At 38.9% G+C, this 6,165-nt stretch overlaps 1 pseudogene across 1 annotated transcript; it reads left to right on the top strand.

Moving 5' to 3' along the window:
- Positions 1-1,854: 1,854 nt before the first annotated feature.
- Positions 1,855-3,008, top strand: LOC111536917 (annotated as a pseudogene). Its single transcript, XR_002729862.2, has one exon. The product of XR_002729862.2 is annotated as a Y-box-binding protein 1 pseudogene (transcript).
- Positions 3,009-6,165: the final 3,157 nt, after the last annotated feature.

Raw genomic sequence — 6,165 nt, 5'->3', positions numbered from 1 at the left:
GTTTCTTCATTCAAGAAGCCAAAACTCTGGCCAGCAGCTTAAATAGTGGAAATGGGTATGGATGCAAAGTTTGTTGTAAAAACTTTTCTAAAACAAAGAAAGCTCTCCTCTTTTTAGGCTTTGGCTAAATATATGGAAATATTTTTAGTGGAAAGGTAAGGAAAAATATTTTCTTAAGTTCTATAAGGGAGTGTATAAATAAATAAATAACTGATTTCTCATTGGCCTAAATAATATTGTTCATAGCACTGATTGTTGCCCATGACACACATTGGGACATCTTCTTCCCAGTGTTTCCTCCCCAGATCATAAACTAATGTGTTCTGGCACAGTTTCCTAACCCTGGACTAGCTGTAAGTCTCTAGAAACATTGAGACTGATGCACATGCACACACTGGCCACAATGGTTTGATTCACCATAGACAGATAAAATAATTTTGCAATAGTATCTTGTTTAGGTTTGAGTGATGAAGTCAATATTCAAGCATGGATTAATGTTAAATGGGGATCGTATAATGGTAGGATACATTTTCTTAATTGCAGTCTAATATTCAAAATTTCCCATGATAGTTAAGAACACATAACTGCCAATTGGAACATATAATGGGTGTGGCAGAAGGATTGGTATTTATGGCATTTCTGTCATTCAGCATTGTCATATCAGGTAATGAGTTTGAATTTGTGCCAGTACCATTAGGACCATCTTTAAGTACTGGCTCATTGGAAAAAAAGGCGATGTGGAGAGTTTTGAGTTACAGTAAGATTCTGATTAATTCTGGAACACACTATTATCCTAGACTACTGGAATCTAAAAGCATATCAAAGATAATCTAATTTTCTATTTCCAAGTTTGACTGAGTATCTGAAGCGCTTAGGGAAATGTTTAGAGATCCTGGGGGCATCCTGCAGATAAACTATTTTTGTATTTATGTTATTTGGTGTTGTTGCAAAAAAAAATTCCAAATTCAGAGGCTTAAAATAACTTCAAATTTTTAATTTGCAAAATCTTATTGGTTGGCTGGGACTAAGAAAGTTTTTTGTTGTTGTTGTTGTGGTTGTTGTTGTTGGTGGTGGTGGGGTGGTGGTGGTGGTGTTTCTTTTTGTTCCCCAGTAGTCGTATTGGCAGTTGGTTTCTCATTGACAATAATGAAATAGAAGTATCGAAGCATGGCTGGAGCTGGACTGTTCAAATGGCCTCTGGTTATTCAGAGCCTCTCTACACGTGGTCTCTTTAAAACAGAATTACAAAGAGGGACCTGGAAATTTGTGTATTATTTAAAAAGACATTTTCATAAGTGATTCTGATCCACTGAGTCTGGGAATCAGTAAAGAAATCAATGAGGAAATGACAATATGTATCCAGACAGGTTCAATGCCGTTTTTGAGACATTGCATCTGATTAATGAAAGACCCAATCTAAAACTCTTATTTTTGGAAATTATAGACCTAGCCAATTTCCCTACATCATTTTGTATTTTGACATTCCATGTAGAATAGGGAAGGTTTAATATACTGAGTAATGTCACCAGTCTTTACAGTTAATGTGACGAAATTTTAAATATGTTATAAAATTATAGATTTTTCAAAGATAGACACAAATTTTTGAAGCTTGTGACTCCATGTGAGTGTGTGTGTGTGCGTGTGTGTGTTGTATGTGTGTATACCTAGTCAAGGGATCAAAAAAAGTATTGTTGTTGTTGTTTTTAATATAGATCAACTTCGGCTAGTCTTTATTGGGGTGTTAGTTTCTCTAGGCCTCCTCCTTTGCAGTGATTCTGATGTAGATGAGCCAATTTTCAGTTGCATCCTTTTCAAGTTTAAGGAAGAAAAGAGTCTTAAGACATCCCAGAGTTCCATAGGTAGCGGGAGCGGAGAGCAGACCCCAGAGAGCCCTGAGCAGCCCCACCGCCGCCGCCGGCCTAGTTACCATCACACCCCGGGAGGAGCCGCAGTTGCCGCAGCCGGCCCCAGTCACCATCACCGCAACCATGAGCAGCGAGGCCGACACCCAGCAGCCGCCCACCGCGCCGCGGACACCTAGCCCGGCACTACGGGCAGCGGCGCAGGGAGCAGTGGCCCCGGCGGCCTCACATCGGCGGCGCCTGCCAGCGGGGACAAGAAGGTCATCGCAACGAAGGTTTTGGGAACAGTAAAATGGTTCAATGTAAGGAACGGATATGGTTTCATCAACAGTAATGACAACAAGGAAGATGTATTTGTACACCAGACTGCCATAAAGAAGAATAACCCCAGGAAGTACCTTCGCAGTGTAGGAGATGGAGAGACTGTGGAGTTTCTTGTTGAAAGAGAAAAGGGTGCAGAGGCAGCACATGTTACAGGTACTGGTGGTGTTCCAGTTCAAGGCAGTAAATATGCAGCCGACCATAACCATTACAGACGCTATCCACGTCTTAGGGGTCTTCCATGCAATTACCAGCAAAATTACCAGAATAGTGAGAGTGGGGAAAAGAAGGAGGGATCGGAGAGTGCTCCCCAAGGCCAGGCCCAACAACCCCGGCCCTACCGCAGGCGAAGATTCCCATCTTACTACATGCAGAGACCCTATGGGCCTCGACCACAGTATTACAACCCTCCTGGGCAGGAAGGAGTGATGGAGGGTGCTGACAACCAGGGTGCAGGAGAACAAGGTAGACCAGTGAGGCAGAATATGTATCGGGGATATAGACCACGATTCTGCAAGGGCCCTCCTCGCCAAAGACAGCCTAGAGAGGACGGCAATGAAGAAGATAAAGAAAATCAAGGAGATGAGACCCAAGGTCAGCAGCCACCTCAACGTCGGTACCGCCGCAACTTCAATTATCGACGCAGACGCCCAGAAAACCCTAAACCACAAGATGGCAAACAGACAAAAGCAGCCGATCCGCCAGCTGAGAATTCGTCCGCTCCCGAGGCTGAGCAGGGCAGGGCTGAGTAAATGCCGGCTTACCATCTCTACCATCATCCGGTTTAGTCATCCAACAAGAAGAAATATGAAATTCCAGCAATAAGACCTTAAGTGCTTGCTTTTTGCCCATTGACCAGATAAATAGAACTATCTGCATTATCTATGCAGCATGGGGTTTTTTATTATTTTTACCTAAAGACGTCTCTTTTTGGTAATAACAAATGTGTTTTTTAAAAAAGCCTGGTTTTTCTCAATACGCCTTTAAAGGTTTTTAAATTGTTTCATATCTGGTCAAGTTGAGATTTTTAAGCACTTCATTTTTAATTTGTAATAAAAGTTTACAACTTGATTTTTTTCAAAAAAGTCAGCAAACAGCAAGCACCTGTAAATAAAGGTCTTAAATAATTGTCTTTGTGTATAAAAAAAAAAAAAAGACATCCCAATATGAATACTTTAGAAATCTTAATGCCCACCAACCCCCCCCCCCCCCCGCAAAAAAAAATACCCAATTCAGGCCTAGCCTAGTAAGAAGATATTTTCTCCAATCCAAGATGAACATCACCCTCTGTCAGAATACTGACTTTTTAACAAGGAGATTTACAATAAGCTTATTCTTTGTGTTTATGGCAAATCATAACACCAATGTCTTCAAATGTGCTGGTTCCCTTAGATCTCTTCTCCCCTAAGCCAGAGCACAACCATCCAGCATCTAAACTATTTAAAGTAAGTCAAACAGTTTAGTACAGTTATTTTTCATATATACTCCTTAAGGTCATGATGAAGTCTAAATCTACATGTCCAGTTTATCTGCAAGCCATTCCTTGACAGATAACGGAGAAACAAAGATACAATGAGAACTAATAAGGTATGATGTAAAGCAACCTAAGTGAAGATTTAGAAAAACAAATAATTCTCAAAAGCAAATGTACTCATCTCAACCCTGACTACTATAAACAAGGAAAAACATTTTTGTTGCTAAAAATAATAATTTGGCATGTTGGAGAGAAAAACTAAAATATCTCAGTTAATTACAAAGGTATATTCACTGCTTCTACTCACTCTTAGCTTTTCTTTCCGTGTGGACACACAGGTACATCACAGTTTCTCTTTCCTTTACTTAAAAAGGGTCATATGACTGGTTATGGCCAACGTGTCATGGGAAGACATGGAACCAATGTGATAGTCTCAAGTGATCTCTTCCCTAGCCAGAACAACCACTTTAGCATTTACTGAGATGGAGTAATAGGATTGGCATAGTCTGGACCAATGAGTAACAACATGGAAAATAGTTTACTTGGAGAGTCACCAGGCTTGTAGTATACTTGGTATGAAAACCAAAAGTTTCATTTTTTGAGCCACTGAGATTGATGAGTTTTGTTTGTTTTTACTACAGCGTATCTTTGCATACTGTGACCAAGAAAAGTTCACTCTAAAAAAGTGATTTGTTCTACATTTCCAAACATAAATAACAATTAAAGTGGTTTCTCCAGTGGTTGCTCTTAAAGGTAAATTACACCTTTCCACTGGCATCCTATAATATACCCTATGACTGCTTTTCTAGAAATTTATGTTGCTGTGGGTGAGAGATGATGTGAAGGGGGGTTCTGGGGTGTTAGTAACAGCATGTTTTATGACCTAGTTTTTATTTACACATGGGTGCATAAGTGGTGAAAATTATTCAGTGCTAATTACAAAGGTATATTCACTGTTAAAATCTGTCAATCTGTATACCTACAATTTGAGTACTTTTCCAGATAAGTATTTTACTTTAATAAAAAGTTTATTTGAAAGGAAAGTAACTTTAAAGCTCAAAATTATATTTCTGATTGGTTCATATTTGTTTCCAAGGTACTCCTTCTCAAAATTATAAAATCTTTGATACTTGATAATAACAAATTATTTTCTTCAAATCTCCAAAGCTGTAGGTTCAATTTATTATTGTAAAAATTCATAATATATTTTAGAGTAGCAGAACCAGAATAAATGAATAATACCTTATGTCTTATGTCAACTGAATTAACTGGGTATTTCTTGAGACTTAGATAAAATCAACTCAAACTTCCATTATATTAATTCAGAGATCTGAGTATTCTGCAGAATTTCTGCAATGTTGGGGAATGGGGGTAGACTTGTGTCATTTCTATTCTGGGCTTCTAATTCCAAATAATATCATCCTATAGCTCCTACAGTTTATATGACCTATGTGTCATCTCTTTAGAGATGCCTTCACAGAAACGTAAAATTCATCCAGTTATTTAACTAGAACAAAACAAAATAACACATCAAACTCTCACAAGATATTTGATGATATGGTTTGGAGGTGTGTCCCTGCCCAAATCTCATGTCAACTTTCAATTCCCAATGTTGGAGGAGGGGCCTAGTGGGAGGTGATTAGATTACGGGGCTGGATTTTCCATGAATGGCTTAGCAGCATACTCCTGACCCCTTGGTACTGTCTTCACATCGGTGAGATCTGGTCATTTAAAAGTATGTAGTTCCTCCTCTATCCTCTCTCTGGCTCCTACCCCTGCCATGTGAGACACCTCATACCTGTTTTGCCTTTTGCCATAATTGTAAGTTTTCTGAGGCCTCCCCAAAAGCTGAGCAGATGCCAGCATCATGCTTCTTGTATTGCCTGCAAAACCATGAACCAATTAAACCTATTTTCTTTATAAGTTACCAAGTCTCAGGTCTTTCTTGATAGCAATGTGAGAATAGACTAATACACTTGAGTGCGTAATAGATGGATCGAAGATTGAGTGGGGCTAGATAAAGAAGTGCATGTTAAATCAGTGTATATTATTTGAAATTGGTTATTTTTTTTTCTTAAAATAACATTAGTGCATATCTGATTTCAGTTCTGACACAAAGTGAAGAAAGGAGAAATCCTTACTCTCATCTTTATAAGAAAAAGTTGAACAAACTGAACACCAAATTTTCTTGAGCCCTGCATAGAACATAAATGCTGATTTTGCTTAATTATCCAAGATGAGTGTGGCCAAGCTCAAGAGTGAGAAACTCTTGGGGTCTGCAGTCTTAGAAGGGAATAAGCTTTTGTGGATCTTAGTTCTTCTGCATCTCAGGAAGATCTCCTCTTAACTCTAGCAAAGAAAGAGTAACAGTATTTGTTGTGAAATACATCCAGACTATTATTTCGAACAAAGGACTATTTCCTAGGTGGAGAGAATTTACTAGAATTTTATCCCATTAGGAGAGGGAATTCCTCCCTCTCTAACAACAATTTCCCTTAACCCGCAGCT

Source organism: Piliocolobus tephrosceles, chromosome 10, assembly GCF_002776525.5.
Source record: "Piliocolobus tephrosceles isolate RC106 chromosome 10, ASM277652v3, whole genome shotgun sequence".
Lineage (NCBI taxonomy): Eukaryota > Metazoa > Chordata > Mammalia > Primates > Cercopithecidae > Piliocolobus > Piliocolobus tephrosceles.
This window is presented reverse-complemented; position numbering and strand designations above follow the sequence as displayed.